This window comes from Homalodisca vitripennis, chromosome 2 (genome assembly GCF_021130785.1).
Source record: "Homalodisca vitripennis isolate AUS2020 chromosome 2, UT_GWSS_2.1, whole genome shotgun sequence".
NCBI lineage: Eukaryota > Metazoa > Arthropoda > Insecta > Hemiptera > Cicadellidae > Homalodisca > Homalodisca vitripennis.
This window is the reverse complement of record NC_060208.1, coordinates 77,477,438-77,499,054: the sequence shown is the minus strand read 5'-3', so window position 1 is coordinate 77,499,054 and position 21,617 is coordinate 77,477,438.

Here is a 21,617-nt window from a genome sequence, read left to right as displayed (position 1 = left end):
TAGATAAATGGCACCACATATATTGATAAACTATATATAAATATTGCAACTATTAATTGCAGCTGTTCGCTTAACTACTGGTGTATTAAAATCATTAAGGTAGCATTTGAAAAGGTTTTAAAATGTTTACAACAATAAAGCCCACCTCTATTAAAATCTGCCCTGAAACAAACATTTTGTAGGAATTTTCCCTTTTTATTCATGAGACCAAAATTTGATGATATTTGTTGTGTTGATATAACTATTCTGATTACAACTTCTTTTCAGAACATTATATTTTTAATTGGGGAGATGACACCAACTAGATGCAAAACATGTTTCAAAAATTGTGATATTAAATAAGACAACACTCTAAAATTCCTTATTACTTTATAGAATATTAGGCTGGCTACCCAAAGTCCAATAAACTACTTGTAGCAATCGTACAAAATTTCACCACAGGCCTGTCTGTATTGAATGTGTCTCCACTTAAAGCAAAAATTACATTATGCCATCAACTGGCCGGACCTAACTTTGATCAAACTGGGATAAATGCGTTATTGCGGTGTCCACTTAACAAGTTAACAGGAACAAACCCTGTTATGTATACTGGAGAGGGTTCAGTATTGTGTAATCACTGGACCTGTGCACATTGTAGGGCCTCTTCATTGTTTTAAATCTTTTCACTTTTAAAAATTGTATCGTTTTTCTGTTTATCAAACCCTAATACATTTAATTATCTGAATAAGTGTTACATGTCTGTGACTGTGGTTGTTTTGTGATGTGTGAAATAGTTGATTTAATGTTATTGTTAAGTGATAAATCAATGTTTGAAATAGCCATAAGTATATTTGCTTAAGAAATATTACGAGTTAAAACTGATTCCAAACATATTGATGATGAGTGACTCCCATGTACGGAAGGAACATAAATTACCTGAATATCGGGAACCTGAAATTCGTAAACTGGAATGTTTATTGAAAATTATGGAAAATGTGAGTAACATTCAATCCTTATTGTTTGCTACTTTAAGTTGTTCTCTGAGAAACGTGAATTTGCCAGTGGGGGCAAGAACCACTGAACTGAATGAAGAAGCTAAGAGACTGGAATCTCGCTTAGATAAATTAGCTCGGAACACAGCTGAGAACGAGTTATTGAAGATCAGAGTAGCCACACTAGAACGCCTTCTGGAGGAACACAATAAATACATGAGAAAGAACTCTATTGAAATTCATGGAGTTCCAGAGCGGAAAATGGAATCTCTTGATCAATTGATGACAAAAATAAAGGAGGTTGGAAATGCATTAGACTATAACTTAAGAAATTGGATGATTGATTTTTGCTATAGAATACAGAATAAAACTGATAATAAAAGACCTGCAGTTATTTTTGTTCGATTTGTCAGAAGGATTGATAAAGACCAGTTACTTGCTAGGAGACGAGCCAGGCAAAACTTAACAACCTTGGACATCGGATTTTTGGTGGATCAGCGAATTGACTTATGCGAAGTTGTGAATTCTGAGTGGAGTACTGATTTGCAGTACAAACAGCAGGAAAATACCAAAGTGTCTGCTACCACAAGTCCTCTGTCTACTACACTATCAGCAAAAGAGTTCGGTCAAGATTTACAGAAATACTAATGCAAGAACGGAACAAGAAGGAAATTATTTTGAGACATGAATAACAATTAAGTAACAGCATCCAGCCATATTTAATTAAAAGTTAACAAACTTCCAAGTTTTAAATATAATACATGTGTTTGTGAATGCTTTCAAATTCTTAAAGTGTTGTTTGGCTATAGTGTTGTCTTTCTTGTTACGGACCTTGGCAAAATAACATGAAAAATATTTTAAAACAAGCAATTTATTAGTAAAATTATATTTGCCATATCAAATTATTCTGCTTTCATTATATTATGTAAGATTTTGTACACGTAAATACAATACGTATTGGGTGTTTTATGTATGTCTTTCATATTGTTACTTGAAAAATCTCTACGATTACCAATGAAGAACAGAGACTACTGTCAGATTTCAATAACTCAATACTTAATCAAAACAGAACGAGTTAAGAATATAACTTTCCCCCCTTTACCATTGAGGATGAGATCCAACAATTTAAGCTTCTCAAAAATGCAGATTTGGGAAATATAATATGAAAGGAGAAAACCACAGGTAAGATATCTAACTTTTTAATTTAATGTTTAGTAATTTATATGATAGTATATTTACTCGTAGTTTCCAGATTGCTCCTCAGCCTGATGGTCACTTTTCATTCCTCTATTTTGACACTTATTATTGAATAATAATATTAGAAAAGTTTTATTTGTTGTTTCTGTCTCAGAATAAAATATGCTCTACTTTCTTATTGTTCAGATGAGGCAGTGACCATGTTACTGCTTAAAGCAGCACAGGAGCTGATAAGAGTGATTACTTTGACTACCTAGCTTCAGCAGTGAAATCATATCGTGGTACGTAGCTGGTCTGGGACAAAATAGTAATTTCTTCTCACCAAACGTAAGTTCCTGTAATTTAATTCTAGTTAGTGATTAATGGGTTCTATTATGTATTTTATTATAATAAAAATTAAAGTCCATCAGAATTTTTATCTGATCTATTATTTAATATTTTATTTTTAATTCAGTCATAAGTTGAACCATAGCATCTGTTCTTTGGGTGGGGGTAAGATCTACTATATTCAAAATATTCTTGTGTGTGATTATTATGATGGATTATGTGCATCGTCACCACCTCAGATTCACTGAGTCTGCAAATGTTTGCTTTAAGGCTAGCACTTACAAGTGGTAGGTGTTCTCAGAATTCAGTTCAGAAATCATAAGACTACAATCATGTTACGAATTCAGTTTCTACCATTGATGGAACGAGTACAGATATTTGGGTTTGTGTATTGATTATTTACTGACCTGTTAGTCTTGTTTCAAAATGAATTAATCCAAAATTGTTTCATTCTGTTTAAAGCTATGTTAACTCATTTTCTGTACATCATTCATATTTAAAATCTAATTGCTTTTTGTACTATACAAAAAATTATAGTTTTTACAAGCTTTTTTAAATAGAATATTGAATGTTAAAATTTATTTTTTAAGTCGCTACTGGTCAGCGACTCATTTTGAGTTCCTCTAGGACCACTTTGTAATGGCCAGCAGCTCATTTTGGCATATGATACAAGTCACTATGGCATATTTAACCATAAAACGACATTTTAATCCTTTTATTGCAGGAGCATAGTAAAAAAGTTTGTCCAAAAAATGCCAGAGATTTCTCTCAAGCTACTGTTGAAAAATGCCAAGCCTATTTCAGCGATTTTATAACATTTTATTACAGTATTCATAAAATCAAAACTGTGTTAGATAGGCTCATAATTTCTTTTTTATTTTATTTACAGATAAATTGTTCAAAACTGTAAAGATAACACTACTTTTTGTGTAAACCTATGTTTTCACTTTTTGTCATAGGCCTTATCTAAACTCAAGATTCCTAAACACAGTTTATAAAATACACATGTTATCACTTAGTTGTGAATGATTGAACACTTGAATAGAAAAATATTTATTTAAAAATAAAACCGTTAAGTACTGTGGAAAATAATTAATAAATCTTATATTTGAATTTTTAATCTTGTAGTTTAATTTTTAAAATAAAAATATTTACCAACAATATATATTTTTTCAGTTTCACATGAGAACAAGCACTTGAGAAAAAATTATTACATTACAAAAAACACTATCAATTGAAAGAGAAAATTAAATTAGTACAATAATATCAAGTTTTGACTATATTTTAAAACTGTAAAGTTATGTTGTTTTTAGAAAGCTAAATTTTCACTGTTTTAAATTAAACATCTAATTAATCTTACAACATTTGTATAAATATATTTTTCTTGTAGTTTGATTTATTCTGATTATTTATATACCAACAAAATGAAAAAGAGGATCATGGAGAATTTGTACCATGAACGTCTGTATATGCAGGTGTCGTTTTCTGATTTATATTTTTATATATTTTATTTACTGTGAGTTTCTTTTTTACTAAAACATGACCATTATTATTAGAAATTCTTAGGTAGTGTTATGTTTTGTTATATATAAAACAATATTTGAATTATCCTTTATTCCAGTAAGAATAAACATTTACAACATGTATTTAATATCAATACAACATTTACATTCTACACTACTTGTAAAAAGTTATTTAATTAAAATAGTTTTTATTTAACATTTTTCTGTTTTTTCTTTTTTATTGAGACTTATACATTTGAATTTACCCAATAGAACATCTATTTGTGATTACTATGCCAACATTTGTTAGGTTTGTATGTAAATCAATATTTTATATTTACTTATAAACAAAAACCATTGAATTTTTAGTCAATAATGTACTTTATTGTATAAGTTAGCATACTATGTACATGTTAATTCTGTGTTTTAAAGCAATTTGGATGTTTCCAAAAAATAAAGTTACATGAGCAGTGAGTTTTTTTCCAGTTTAATATTTAAATCCTACATTCTTTGGAAAAAAAAACAATTATATATGTATGGGCTTGTCAGAAAAGAAGCTACCATATGGCCTGTTGGAGATGTAAAGAGAACTTATTTGATGATACCAAATTTATCTAGAGGTATATATTGTAAATTGTGTTTCTGTTTAAAATTTGTTACTTATTCTTGATATTGTATAGTTTTAAAAGAACTACATTGGTCTCGTTATTAGACTAGTAATAAACCAAGGACTTCACTTCTTCCATTGTCAATCATGTATTGTTGATATTGTTTCATAAATCACTCTCTTTGTGTTCAGCATTCAAAGTGGGTCATTGATTTATCTGTAAGCGTAATGTGGTTGACCTTCATTGACAGCTAAATACCTCAATTTTCACTGTTCCTGCTGTGTATGTCTCAATTATTTAAAATCCAGACTGTTATGTATTCTGAGTTCAAGTTAAATCTTAGATGATGATGTAAATCGAATGTTGTTTACCAGTGAGCTAGAACTGAGTGATGTGAGTAAAATGTCTGATGGTAGCGGACATGACAGTTGTCTTGAAAATGCACAGCTCGATATACCCTTTGGTCCATTTTAAGCGGGAGTAGAATGGACTGACAATAAGGAGGGGGGAGTGATGGGGAGGAAGACATTATCTTCAATTAATATCTTCAATGGGTGAAGTTAAAGTAATACTTGTTTTGATATGCTGATTTTGAAGCAATTACTTTGTTTTCAGTGAATAAAAATGAAAGTAACAAAGGATAGTATACTTCCTTCACTTTTACAGGATCCTGTAGTATTTTATTGAGATTCATGCAAAGTAAACGTAACAAGTACTCCTTTTAATCTAGTAACTGCTTCATATTTGTGTAACCTGGTGTAGTCTCATTACAAACGAGTTTATGGTCAATATTAATTTAATATTTAAGGTTTAATTAGTAAAATTCAGATGAAACAAACGTTAATAATTCCCAATGTAAATGTCTGAATACATGATTAGTTTAAGCGAAAAAGAATGTACTATGTTAAGGTTAATGACAGTTGCCATCATTATGTACATAACTGAAAACTTCGAGAGTAGGTATCTGCCTTCTACTTCAGTTTAAAAATCTTCCATTATTATAAAAAAGGTGAACATTTCAATACATGTTGAATACTTTGTTCTGAAAATCTGAGGTAGAATGATAGCAACATAATACTCAAAAGAAAATTTTCTTAGGCGAATGAAGTGCCTGGACTGCACACTTAGGAATGTTCCACTTAGAGTAGGGCTAATATTGTCAGGTCACCCTATGGAGGGGTTGACAAGAAGTTAAAATAAAACAAATATATAGGGCTAAATTAATAATTTCCTATCACAACACTATATTTTACAGTGTTTGAAATTAAAAATAAAATTGTTTTTATTAAAATAAAGTAACTTTGTATGGTTTATAGAGTGAAAATGAGACAAACTATGTAATAACATGCAGGATAATTTAAAACTCAACTTCCTCAAGACCAACCAATTCTAATTAATAAATTACTATGACCTTCTATAACTTTAGTAATTGACCTTGTGTTTTGTGTAGAAGACACGGTTGCTCCACAGGTGCTATGGGTTCGTGTCTAAACATTGTAGTGCACTGAGTTGTGTATCTGACAAGACGATGAGAACACCTTTTTATCTGGAATACACGGGATGGCTGCTGGGCGAACTTAACAGTTGCAGCCTAGGTGTTTCTGATGTCAAAACGATGCAGTATGAAAAAAAAAACTCATTGTATTGCCAAGAGAGAACATTTTGAATGTCTTTGTCACCGCCTGACTGGGTTGGTTGTCAACCATTGGTTGGCCCTATATCTCGATACCCTGGTAATGCTGCTGCATTTAAGGATGTCTAAGTAGTATTGCCAAGGCCTACTGCTTGTCTCACTGGCTCTGTGCACTTAGACTATTACTGCTTGCGGTGCAAGTTCAACATTTGAAACACAAACATACAAATTTTATTTATAAAATCAATAACTTGTAGCTTGGGGGAATTAATTATCATACATCTTAACAATCAGTCCCCTTCATCCTTAGGACTTTTGGCCAACAGAGTTAATATCAAAACATCCTGAAATCTGTGCCCCTCATTGCTTTCAAAAATCAAACTGATAATATTGTTAGGTCAGGCGTCTTATATAGTCACTATCTGAAGACTGTGACTATATAAGATCTTTTATGTGTAACAGTTCAGTAAACAAGGTTCTTTGTGTATATTTCTTCTGGGTGTAAACCATCCTTCACATTAACAGGTTAAAGTACAGTAGAGTCCCGTTAATCCGACTTAATTGGGACCGAGCCCTATTCGGATTATGTGATTGTTCGAATTAGCCAGAATTACAGAAAAATACGGTTTTAAACTTGAGAATGGGTCTATTTTGTTATAGAATTATCAACATTGTTTATTAAAACATGTTATCTGACTGTTGCATTGTATTTCTTGACAAATAAACGTGTTTGCGAATACTAAGCACATTTACTGTATTTAGTGTGAGAGTTCTATTGTTAAGCAATGTAAGCGTACTGGATATTGTACAGGTCCACGAGTTCAATAGTTGTACGAAACTGCGCGTCATCCAATAGACTCTCTTTAATGCGACAGAAGACAATAACTGAATTTATGTCTTTTAACAATTAATATTGTACTCAATAATAATATCAGTACTGTACGTCCAATTTTTGTTTGATTTCACTTCTTAATACAGTAATTTAACTCATACTTAACCTATAAGTTTCAATTTGGTACTGTATTTAACTTCATTATTTATGTACTGTACCGTACACAATTTGTCTTAATAAAATACTGTATGTCTATTTAATTAAAGTTTTCTTTGTTTATGATGTACGAAATGATGCACCCATTTTCATTTTTTATGTAATTAGTTCCTATAACTGTTCATTATCGTTATAAATAATTCCTCCTGGACCTGTTCGGATTAACCAACGTTCGGATTACACGTGTTAGGATTAGCGGGACTCCACTGTAGTTCCTATAACTGTTCATTATCGTTATAAATAATTCCTCCTGGACCTGTTCGGATTAACCGACGTTCGGATTACACGTGTTCGGATTAGCGGGACTCCACTGTAATACCTTTGTTGATGTGCAAGTATTCATCCATCACTTTGCAACCATTGGGATAAAATTTAAGTACAAATATTACCTAGGACCTGTGTTTTTTCTTTAGTATCCAATCAATAACAGTTTATGAAAAGTAGGCCTACTAGTTTTCTCTTTGAGATTTATTATCTCAAAAAAGAGGAATAAATAGATGTAGTTTATAACCAAGATGAATGATGATAAATTTGCAATGTTTTTAGGTGATTTGACTTCTCTTCACCATTCTTTTGATTTACTCCACCATTATTATCCATGATCCTCCGCAGCAGTTCTTCTACTTCTACTAGCAGTGCTCCAAGCTTGGATTCTTCACACTGTGGAGGCTCTTCTCTTTTGTCCATGTACGCCATAGCCTACACTAACCTCCCCACTTGTATTGAGGCTCACACTTGGGACCTGCATGGCTTATCAAGCATCCTTCTCTGAAGTATCTCTTTAGATGCATTCACCTTTCATTATCTACGTTAACCATTGCTTATTTTAAATATTGTTAATTACATTTATTCTTATACAGTAAATAGTAGAAGATGTTCCAGTGCATTAACCTTTATATGTAACTTTTTGTGTTGAAGGTGTATTAGCTATAGCTGTTAGCATAAGATAAGCCCATTCATGTTACAATGAGCGTGGTTGTTTGTTGGATGGATAATTTAATTGACGATTAAGTGCTCGACCACCACCTCCACTATTGGTGTTGGTTCACTTTAATTGCAATGGGAGTGGTTGCAGCTATGAAGCAAAAAGAATTTTCTTTATTAGGAGCCACCCGTAAGGTACTAAATAATAATGATTTATTTAATTTGAAGTTATTTGAGAACTTGTGGTTTGAAACAACAGTTCTTGCTTTTAGTACATAATACATGTATTATTGATTAATTGCATGTGTATAGATGTATAATGTGAATTTAATTGTTACTGTTTAGGATCTTAAAGTATTTATCATTACCCGTTCATTGTTATATGAAGAGGTTTCATATTTTTCTTTGTGCTTGATAGAGGATAAGGAGAATAAAATACTCAATATTATAGATGAGCCACATTGAAAGCGACCTGCGCAAAGATTTCTTGCGCATGAGGGGGGGAATATGAGCTTTACCATTCCTACCACCACATTCTCTTTCACTGCTTGTTCTATTTCTTGCTGGTGCTCTGCTTCACTGTATTGGTGTTTTGGAGTATCACACTGTATTTGCTATTCTCGTTGTTACGTTATAACAAATATTATTATTTATTTTAAGAATAGTGCATTGCATCTATTTAACATTTTAGTATAATTATGAAGTATTTAAACAAATGTTTATTGTTAACAGCTGTTATTATTATTACTAGGTTTGAAAAACAACTTTTATGTAACACATATCCTACGAGTGTTAAAGTGGTGACTGAGGATTGGTTGATAAGGAATGTGGAAGGGGAAGTGAGTCCGCGCTTCTTGTCCCTCTCCATATCTCTCTCTCTATCACTTCTCCCCCGCACTGTTCACTTAATAGGTCGCTTTCAAAGCGGCTCATCTATAATAATTATTTAATTTTACATCAATATTTATCAATAGAGTACTTGAATAATAGAGGTATGGCCAGTTTGTATGTTATATTGGTACTCCCAGGAGGGTTCACTTCTGGCTGGTTTAAGCCTTCCAGTTGAACTCACACTGGGCACAGCAAAAACCGATGTGTGACTTAAATCTGGTCACCCTCATGGATTTCCAGGAGCGGCACATCACTCACCGTAAATGTCCAGATTCAGGAGTGCAAGAGGGAGGGTAGTTATAGGTCTAGTCTACTGTAGGAGATGACTGTTGGAGTTGGTGGGGTTCCCTAAATGTCAAAGGCTCTTGCTAGCATAGACACAAAGATGTGCCACTCCCAGACTGGAGAGGCTGGTTCTTCCGAAGGGACATGAGACTAATGCCCTAAAGTTTTCCTCGTGGATCTCGACAGGAGGCAGCCCCTACCCCTAACCTTACCCATCCAGAATATCTTTCCACTCCGGAAGCAGTGCAAAGCTAGGTGCAATTTCTAAGCTTCTTGTCCTAAGAGAATAAAAAATGTTATATTTGTAGCTTTTTGAAAATCAATGTGGAATACAATAATATTTTAAATCTTTAAAATTGTACCAATTGACTTTTAAAATCTTATAGTCGATTTGTACCAATAGTTATATTTAGTACAAAATCTATGTGTTGGTCATATCAGTGTGTGTTGAATGTAATCGTTAAAAAAATACTTTGTAATATCTGAATATAATGATTATATTTGTTGTTCTTGAAATATTTTACTATACTTGCATTGGGATTGTACTATATTGTATTCAGCTTGGGCGAAAAGAAAGTACATCACTTTGAGATATTTATGCTCACCTATTCCCTCCCATTTTACTGGGATACTAATATTATTCAAAGCCCGTTATTTTTTACAGTCTGTATGCAACACTTTTATATTTCAGCTAATTTTTATTTTAACCCTTTCCGGGCCAGAATGCAATACATTGCCGCCATAGATTGTGTCTGAAAAGTGCCAGGTGACAAAATATTGCTGTCGGTGACATATGCGAAAAGCGCCAGGCAGCAATATATTGTCTCCTTGATATTCGTAGTTTTCTTAAATAAATACAACATCAAATGATGAAAGTTTTGTTTTGTTTTTTTTTATTTCCTGGTATATTTTTAGATAATTAATATGAATATCATTTTTATTTTGGAGGTCTATGCATTTTTATTTTGTAATTGTCACGTGACATTATCAGCTGACTGCTGCCAGTGTCATAAAAATGTGTCATAAAAAATTTATTTATGAAAGAAATAACACAAAATTTTGTATGGGTGTTCCTTTCTAAATGTATAATATAATAAAATAGCTTCCCACAGAAAATTATTTTTTATTTTTACGTTTTTAGTTATATGCAAAAAAAATAAAATCTTTATGTAATCTAATAAAACATTTAAAAAAAAATTCTAAATGACTTGAAACTACATCTATATATTTTTTGTTAATAGTATATATCTATACGAGTAATTTGGTGCAACTTTTAGGTCATTGTCTAATTTTTATGAAAACTTACAAATGTTAATCTAAGAGACTGCAAAATCGCCAAATTTAGCCTAGCACTTTTGACTAGTCACAAGGGGATATGAGATGTGAAAAAATTTTGCAACATCTCATATTTGCTCCTGGCCGTGAAAGGGTTAATTGAAATAGTAATAATGATTTACATGTTTATTACATTATCAATTTATTGTTGAACATGTTCAATGTATTGTCATCACATATTGATAGTTGTCTAGAATTATCATATAATGTCAGCATCCAAAGATCTTTTAAGATCTGGACACACCAACCCTCCAGCAGCTATTCTGATTTTAACAGAGAGACGCTACTAAAAGAGGGACTTGAAAAGTCCTCGCCAACCAGCCTGCCTGCCTGTATACTGAATGTGTGAGTGTAATAATTACTCAGTAGAGAATTGTCCAATATGTGTATATTGCTTTATTAAAAGGTTTAGTCTTTTTAGTTGTGTGCTCAATAGATGACTAGGGCAACATAGTCACTTGTATAATACTCTATTTTTAGTGCAGTCATTATTTTTAGTTAATGTTTCAGAATTTTATTGAATTGAAACAATGATTATATTTAGTGTATTATCTGTGTATTATTGATGTCTGTTAAGTTGAATTGTCCAAAGATATTGTGTAATGTGTGTGTAATAATAATTATTGTACTTGTGGTTTTTAAAATATTTTCCTATGAATATGTACATTTTCTAAATTTAAATGTTAATCTTATTCAGTGGATCTTCTTGATTAAACTTTTTAATTAATCATAAATAGTGTATTTTATTATATTTATTTTATATACACAATAATATGTTTTATAATTTGGGTAAAAATGCATAAAATATAGAATTAAAATTTTGTAAATGAGTTATTTTAAATATAATTGTTTGAAACTTGTCAAATTTATCTTCTTCATTCTATACATTCTGTTATTCTATTTGGCTTAAAATGAAAAAAAAATAGTACAGTGTGGTAAGGTTATAACACCATCATGACAACGTGCATCACTGGCAACCTATGCTGCTTCATTCAGTATGCCGGCGTGTGTCGCTGGTGCCACACTCAATAGCCTTCAACTGGGGACGGAGTGTGCCACAGGTGATGCACTATCTCTATATGTTAGTATGGGTAATTTTCAACGTATGCCAGAGTTTAAAGCAATGTTTTATATTCAACGCCTGTCACATTAATGTTTGTTAATATATACGGTGAAAATAAAATTATACATTGTGTTTTTCCTTATATACTGACCAAATTATAGAAACTAGTACAAACAATAATAAGAAGATGTATAAATATTTATTACTTTAAATATTTAGAAGTGAGCGATCATTGTAATTTATGAAATGTGAAAAATATTACAAAATTATGTATAAAATGAATAGAAATGATACCATTTTTTAATGCTAAAGAATTGTTAAATAATCATGGCAGGTTAAAAAGTATGTGAAGTTTCAGTACTATAAATAAAGGTGTTTATTTAAAAAGAACAAATCACATGGACAAAAAAGCAAGAAGAAACAAACACACAGTACTAGAATATTTCAAGATTGATATTCTTTTATAGTATACAATTACATGTGTTTTACATTGTACCAATGAGGGCACGGTGTGTGTTCATTTGGGCATCCATTGCAATATGTGACAGTACGGTTGAGTTTTTCGTGCTTCTTTTGCTTTCCTTTCGTTACTTACTTTCTCATTGGACAGCAGGCATCGTTTTCATGATGTTCGTGCTGATCCTGGTCGCTGCATCAAGTTGTGATTATGCGATGGTTTGCTCCGTACAAGGTTGCTGAGCTGCTGTAACTTGTATTATGAGTGACTATCAATGATTCTCTGAAATTTAACATTTTTTCTGTCAATGTTCGTTAAATATTACATAAGCGTTACCCACACATCTACCCAACAGAAGCTACATTCCAACCTTCTTGAACCATTTTGTACTATTTCTTAAAGCTGTGTTATAATCAGACATTTGCTCAGAATAATCAACTCCCTTTTTTTCAGTATTGTAGGCAACTTAAGGTTTATGTACTTCAACTTTTCGGTTGTGCCTTGCTGTTGGTATAAGGTTATTTATACTATCAAAACTCTTTGTTTGTCTTTCCAAATAATTACTTTGACCTCAAACCAAACTCATTCTCTTTTGAATTTACATTTCGATCTTTACTCAGCCTTCCACAATCATAGGTCTTCTTGTTTAGTAATTGTTCAGCAAGAGGATCACATTTTTAGAAATTATCAAAATATAAGGAAAGAGCATTATTTAGTAAATCATCCATAAAATATATGACAACTTTTTGTGTATGACCAATGTTAGCCGTAACATCAGGTTTTCCAGCATATTCTTCAACTTTTTGTTTGTAGTTAGATGTTATGCATATTTTGCTTATTTTTAGCCCATATTGTATTTTTTAGGCTTATATTGACTGAAGATTAATCTTCCCCTACAAGGCACCAGCGACTCGTCAATGAATACTTCTTCGCTAGGAACATATATATTCTTGTACAATTAGTTAGCAAATTAGTTAATTCTTTTATTTTAGAAAGCCTAAGTTCGGTTCCATCCACAATATCTTTGTCGTTCATTGTATGTTCCCTTATTTCGCCTTATTTCATTTCTGTCAACCGGAAGCCAGTGATGCACCATAGACCTCCTGCTTACATCGTTATCGGCCAAAAACTGATGTGCAAACTTATTTGTTTTTCTCACAATAAGATCAAATACATTGTTATTTGCAAACTTTTCAAAAACTGAAATAGGTTCAGAAATATAAAAATTGTGCTGCAAGCCAGACATACGTCTCAGTGTATGGAAATTGTATAACAGTTTCTGTGTAGTCTCCCAAACTCTTAAAATTTCAGGTTGTCGTTGAGGTCTATGAGGTTGAACATTATTGTGATGATCATTTATGGGCTGGGCATTATTTCCAATGTGGGAATCATTAACAATCTGAGTATCATTTAAAATCTAAGAGTTTTTTAAAGGCTAGCAATTAGTTACAATTTCAAGATGATTCACTAGCTCTTGATTACTTATAGGTTGTGGGTTATCCTCAAAATCACTCATTGTATCTACTGATCTGCCCTATTGTCATCAGAGTAAATAGAGAAGGTACATACTCACTTCTCAAGTGCTCAAAATCAGTTAGGTCATTTGTGTTAAAATCGTTAAAAGCGATGTCAATGTCGCTGTTATCCATCTCACAAGCTACGATTTACAATTGCACAATAACAACTGATATAAATAATATAAAACACCACAATATGTAAAAACTAATTGCAAAATGTAGAACACAAGCAATCGTCGTGAATATGCAAGAGTAGCTGCGAGTGAGTGACTAGGTAAGATTGATGATTGCATGCGAAACAAACAACATAGAAAAGATGCGGGAAAGTAATGGCATGTGTTGCTAGGTGATTAGCATAGATTAAGCTGAGAGAAACCATGTGTCACCCGACATATCACATCCATTGTAACGATGAGTAATGTATAGGTGTCGTGTGCCATGGGTAACACAGATATAAACTTATTTATATATATTTATTAGTATCATAAGTTTTTTTCTACTAATTTTAGCCTAAAATGTATTTTTGTGCATTAAAAAATGGTTTTATGTAAAAAAAGGTTATGCCTCTTTCGATGATTTCTTGTTATGTGACTGTTTAATATGTATTACCATGTTAAATTTTGCATCGTCGTGAACATGTTAAATTTATTATGTAGTCAGTTGGGTGCCAGGTCATGAGGGCATTCATAATAATTGAAAAGCAGAAACCCTCGCCAAAATAGGAACGAGTCCCTTATGTTAGGGCCAGAGTAGCTTTCCCCTACAGCAGAGCTCTTGTAAAAGATTGGGAAGAGAGGATTAGAGGCCCTACTCCAGTCCTTAAACATATAGATACGCTATGCTCAAAGCTGTCATCAATTACCTTTGCTTTTCGAGTTTTAATGCCTGCAGTTGGTAAAGAAACTATTCTTCAAATTTACTATGCTTGTGTATACAGTAGACTGAAATACGCTATTGGATTCTGAGGATCTTCTAGTGAAATTCTAAGGGTATTTAGAGTCCACAAAAGAATTGTTCGCATTATGTCTGCAGCGGGTAATCGTGCTCACTGTAAGCCCTTTTTTCAGCAACTGAATCTCCTCACTCTTCCAAGTATCTATATACTTGAAGTCTTGACTTTCTTCAAAAATAACCAACATCTCTTTGCAGAGAACACTTTTAATCATCAGTACAATACCCGCCACAGGGGTAATATGGTCTACCCGATCCATAGATTGAAAATTTTTGAAAGGGGCATACACTATTCAGCCCTACGGCTCTATAACGCGCTGCCTCGGCACCTGAAAAACATAACCAGCTCACAAAGTTTTCTAAAAAACGTTAAAACTATTTTGCTTGAAAAATGTCCGTATTCTGTTCAAGAATTCCTGTCAGATTGCACAAACATGTGAAATAACCTATGTTGACTATTTGAGATTTTATTTAATTATTATTATATTTATCTACTATTTTATCTATGACTTATTTCATGTAACTTTTTGTTATTAACGAAATAAATTATTTCTGATTCTGAACTTGAAGTAGGGCCTCAGGATTAAGGCAATCAAAAATGTTTATCTCTTCTTACGCTAAATGGTGGGGATATGTCCTAGATCCTAGATATAAGAATGATAGGTATGTTGACAGAACATGCCCCCTTAGAAAACACCTTATAAAGGTGGGTCTTAGCCAGACTGTTGAATCTAGACTACAGAGAATCAGTACAGTCTGTATAATCAGACAGAGTAAAAGAATCAGCGGAACACATATGCTTAAGTTGTCCTGCCATATCTACAATTAGGAAACAATTCCTTGGTGCATATCCTCTCAGTCTTGAAAGCATAAGAGAACAGGAACCCTCAAATTTAATTGGCTTCTATAAAAGTCTCAGGTTCTGAGGGAGGGAGGCATGCCCTTCATTCTTGGCCTCCAAGATCACCAGACTTGACCCCATGCGACTTTTTCTTGTGGGGATATGTGAAGGAAAAAGTGTTTGTTCCCCCTCTAACTCATGACATCGAAGAACTAAAGAACAGAATAACTGTCGCAATAAGGTCTGTGAACGTAGATACGTTGTGTAAGGTTTATGAGGAATTTAGCTATCGTCTGGATGTTCGTGCTGCTGCTGGTGGACATATAGAACATTTATAATAACATACCTAAAACTTTTAGATTTTGTGAGTGTTTTGTAATAAATATTATTTTTGTAGTAAATTTTTAGCAATAGATATTGAGTTTTAAAATCAGGTCATTCATTTTGATACACACTGTATATATAATATATATATATATATATATATATATATATATATATATATTTATTCTATTGTTATTTATACATTACAAATTCTCTCAAGATAAACACAAATTGTGGTCTAGAAAACACACATTAAAACATATTAAAGAATACTGTTTGATGAAATTGTATTCGTTAAAAAAAAATAATTCTTACACAAGAAAATTATTGTTTGTAGTGAAACAAAAGTTAATGGTATGCATTTTAAATAAAAAACAAAACGGAATATTTTTTGTGTTATTTCTCAACATGTGACGTGACTTATTTCACATCATTACAATGTTTTTTTTACAAACACAAGTCAAAAGTTAATGTTAGGTGACTACATATTTGCCTGTTCAAGGATTAACAATAAAGGTATGGCATGTGTTTGTGTATGTGTACTGTTGAAACATCTTGTTCCAACAAACGATCCAAGATAGTTTTTGTAGAAGGTGTGATTTATCTTTCTGTTCAGTACCATGTTACAGAATGTCTCATGACTCATCATTTTAAACGATCACTGTATCACTGTATCCTAAATATAGCAATGAATTGTTAACATAAAAAATCCTTATATAACGTTTTATTTACCATTTTACTCATACTACTGTAGTAATTACAGTTTGTGGTATACTACAATTGCCAGTGCCAATTGGTAGAACCGTACATAAAATTGCAGATCCTGGACAAAACAATTGGTTGAGCCCTCATAATTATATAAATAACTAATAGTAATTATTTATATTTTACTAGTAATTTGGTATTGATGAATTATTAAGTACAAATATGAGTAATTTAAATTAGGATTTTAAATAATTCGATAATAAAACTGATATTAAAAACAAAAACACGTATGTGGAGTTTGAATACTCTATGATGAATGGCACAAACTTTCTCAAATGGTTTTGTTATGTAAAAATTAAAATTCTCCTCAATTTATGGTTATACCAACTGATCCAAAACTGCTTGATGGCTTGAATAGCCATTTTACTAGTTACTAAAACTACATTGGCTTCAGCACAGTTGTAGACCCTAGTTATAAAGCAGCTGAGAGGTTTTTGTTAATATAACTGTGTTAATGTTAGTGTTTTGCAAAATTTTAATGCCTCATTAAAGCATTTACTATTGAAGTATGATTTAAGTACTTGAAAAATGCATGAAAATATTCTAGATTTGTTTTGGTCTTATTATTTTGTGTGTGTATTTAGTGACAATGAAAGAGTCACAGCTTTTTTTAGACCTTTGACTTTGATCTATATATATAAAAATGAAACTGTTCGTGTGTGTAACAGCATCACTCACAAACGGCTGGACGGATTCGCCTAATTTTTTTTTTAATTTGTTCGTCTTGATCTGTAGAAGGTTATAGGATACTTTTTATCCCTTTCCCGATTCAGGATTCCGCCCCACTGGTTACAGAAATACCCGTAAGAAATGCATTGCAGCAAACATATGTTATTAAGTGAAAGAGTCTTTTCAAATTTTTAATCAGCTGTTCTTTGTAAACATATATAATGCGACAAAAAATATATTTATATATAAATTTCTTTACACTTATAGTTTTAAAGCATAGAGTAAGCTTAAGAGAAACGACAAATTTTGTTTAAACTGTTTCTGCAATCATAATATATAAAAATGAATGTTTGTGTGTTTGTCCTTTATAGACTCAGAAACTATTGGACCGATCACTATGAAAAATTTTTTTTTTCTATGTAGAAGGTTTATACGCAATGCCCATTGATGTAACTAACCACCAGGCTGTACTGCAAGATATAAAAGTTATCAAAGCGCCTGCACATTATAAACTGCAATTACAACACAGTAGTTACGTATATTAAAATATCCAAACACTATTTGAAGGCAAAGAAATATACGGGCAAAGCTTAAGAGACGCGTGCGAAGCCGCGGGAAACAGCTAGTAGGTTATAAAAAAACATTTACTGTCTGCTGATAAAGTCAAAAAGTGTTTTCAAGACCAGCGAGGAATAGCCCAGAGGGATTTTTTAAATAGTAATAGTTCTATATATATTAACAAGAGACCCTAGGAATGTCCATGTAAAATTTCAGCGCAATCGGTCTAGTAATTTTTACGTGATTGAGTAACAAACACACAAAAGAGGCACCATTAGATTGTTATATAATATAGGTGTAGAAAATGTTTACATTAAGATCAGAATGTCGTGGTTCACTAAAAACATGTTTTTATTTAAATGTACTAGTTTTTAGTGATGCAAGGGGCCTTTTTTAAAATTGTGAAAGGGTTTTTTACTGCAATAAGACATTATGAATTGTAAGTGTGAATAACTCAGAGATGGTGTATTGATACAATTTGACAAAATGCTAGTTACAAAGATGATCACAATGACGTGAATGAGTAATGTATTTACCTAGAAAGTCACTCCTCAATGCGACTCTGCACGAACTTTCGTCTTGTAAATCCAAAATCGTCTGGTTTTGTGATGAGAGAAAGCCATTGATTAATACCCTTAGATGACAATGCGAGACACTAACTCAGCTACCAGAGACGGCAGATATATCGGTCTAGGACCCGAGCGAGGTATTCGGTATTCTGGACTACTTACCAGGTCTAGTGTCCAAGGGAACCAATTACCCGGCGTGGATGCGCGGCAGCTGTCAAAGATAGTTTACCGCCCATACAACTGTCAGGATCGCTATCGTGACAGTCGTCGTTACATCGTTAGGCCGCTACTGTAGTGCTACAACTAGAACTATACTTTGTTTAAAGTTTGTTGTTGACGATGGGAGGTTTGAAATGATAATAGGATATTGGATATTTGCCTTTTGTAACGTAAATAACGATGGCAAATATCCGAAATCCTATTAGAACTAGTTGAAAAGAATGCGGTATATTTAGTGATCTGAACAGCAAGCGATCACTAAGAAAGCGTCATAACCTTTTCTTGTGTTTGGTTAAGTTGATCTTTATTCAAATCGTAGGCTTACATTTCATCCTTAACAAATCAATTAAGGTTTATTAGGACTGTAAAATGTAAAGTATGCTAGTATATTGTTCTAAATTGCTTATAATTTCTAAAGTACATACAGTGCTGGCCAAATTATTAGACTAAAGCACATTTTTTTGTTTTTCTTCTCAATTTTTACTAAAAAAAATTTTAATTTCATGTTGGTATATGTTAAAGTATATACCCTCATTCGTGTGTTAGTTTAGAATAGTATTAGCAGAAAATTTGGTAATTTTATGTTGGCGGGTGGCAACACTGCCTGTTTTATTTATCATCTGCCTTTACAAATCTAATAGCTTCATAACCTCAATCAGGTTACAGTTATTTTTTCCTGTGGTTAACATGTTTTAGTTTCAGTAGATCTTTCTATTAGTGTGTTCTGTTATTATTAAAGTAAGTTTAAGTTCATTTGTGAGTGTATGAAACTACTTTTTTACTTCCTTATTGGCTATTTATAAAATTATCAGGAAATGGGTAAAAAGAGTACCTTTCATCAAGGAAATGTGCTGTGGCCAAGGTTCTTTTGGAAGAACAACATTACACACAAACTGAAATAGCACACAGACTAAATATTTCACCGAAGTCAGTTAGTAGGATCAAGAAAACACTTGATATCAATGGTATTTATAAATCCAGCCGTATCGGAAAAATGTGGCCGGTGAAAGCGTTAAGTACAAGGATGGCCAGAAAGTTGAAAAACCTGACACTAGTCAATAGAAAAATGACCAGCAAGGTTCTTAGTGAGCAGTTAAGAGATTATGGCAAAAATGCTTCGCCCAGGACCATCAGAAGAACCTTGAATAAACAAGGTCTTCGAGCATGCAGGCCTACAAAAAACAAAAAATAATACCGGCAATGGCTAAGAAGAGATTGGAATGGGCCAAAAGCATTTAGTTCACTGATGATGATTGGAACAAGGTACAGTACCCTCAGGATTCAGTAGAGTGTAACTGTAACCTGATTTTGGTTATGGAGCTGGTAGATTTGTAAAGGCAGATGATAAACAAAACAGGCAGTGTTGCCACCCGCCAACATAGAATTACCAAATTTTCTGCTCATACTATTCTAAAGTAACACACGAATGAGGGTATATACTTTAACATATACCAACATGAAATTAAAAATTTATTTAGTAAAAGTTGAGAAGAAAAAACAAAAAAATATGCTTTAGTCTAATAATTTGGCCAGCACTGTATTATAACTAAGCATCGGGCAATAGTTGAAGAAAAACATCACCTTAAGCACGTCTTGTCATATTGAAACTTTTGTATCCTATAAATTGAGCTTGCTTACAAACGTTCTAAGGGTAAGCCCACAACCGTTTACAAAATCTGAATTATGAATAGATTAATTAAACCCATAATCAAATAGCCCTCAAAAGCGAGTTTCCTCAAATGATACTCTTGTAGGAAAGGTAATTGTGTGGTAATTGTAGGTCCGTAATTGTGCATCGGTCAATTCTGGTTGTGGCCAGCTAAGAAATGCGGTACTGTCTTTACAAGCACGCATTATATTGTGTTATAATAAACTGTATAGGGAGGGGTTTTCAAGTTCTAGGGTTCATTAACGGTTAAGTTAGAAAACTATTCGTTTTAGGAGTTCTGTGTGAGATATTTATATTTAGTAGGCTTATATTTCATTTAATCTTCCTACTTGAATTACTTAGTGAAGCCTTATTTATCAATAAATCCTGATTCGATGACTCCAATCATGCTCTAATTCTTTCAAAATACACGCAGCAATACTGACAGTGTAGTGTGTGAAATGAGTGAAAAAATATTGGAGACGCTCTGCCAAGTATTTTTTAACTTAGTGAAAATGAATATTTATATTTTTTATTTAGCTTATGGCAATATAAAGTGATAATAATAACTGATTTGATTACATATAAAATTCGTAACTGATTATTCGTTAGTTCTGTTAAAACCGCATTTACAAAATATGTAACAAATTTTGGCCCTTTCCTTTTGTGTTAAACACAATGAAGAAAATGTTATACAAGTTACAATATTTTAATAGTACATAACGACACAGTATAAACGATACAGATGATGTACGAGTATATCAGTTTGAAGCAAACTACCAAAAGTTGGTGTTCTATCAGCCGTACCGGAAATGTGCCCAAATAATATGCGGATATGTGTCTATTGATAAGAGTTGTTATCTTGTATTTTTCTCATCGAGTTATATTACAAAGAAGACTTTTTAGGTTATATAATTTATTTTGGAAAGAAAATAAACTTATCTGGGATCCGGGTGAGGAGGACTGTATGATAAGAGTTCATCGCGTCGGCGCATACGGAGTCATTACTATGTAATCGGGAGCGTAAGGCGAAAACAATTGTGGATTCCATTTATTGGTTCCAGTGGTCCTTAACATCGTGTCCGTGTCTGTCTGTGCGATAACTCTTGATGGAGAGATTCTAGACACTTGGACATCTGTACATACAAGAGTTCTTCTTGGTCAAAACAATTGTGGATTCCATTTATTAAGGTTCCAGTAGGTCCTTAACATCGTGTCCGTGTCTGTCTGTGCGATAACTCTTGATGGAGAGATTCTAGACACTTGGACATCTGTACATACAAGAGTTCTTCTTGGTCAAAACAATTGTGGATTC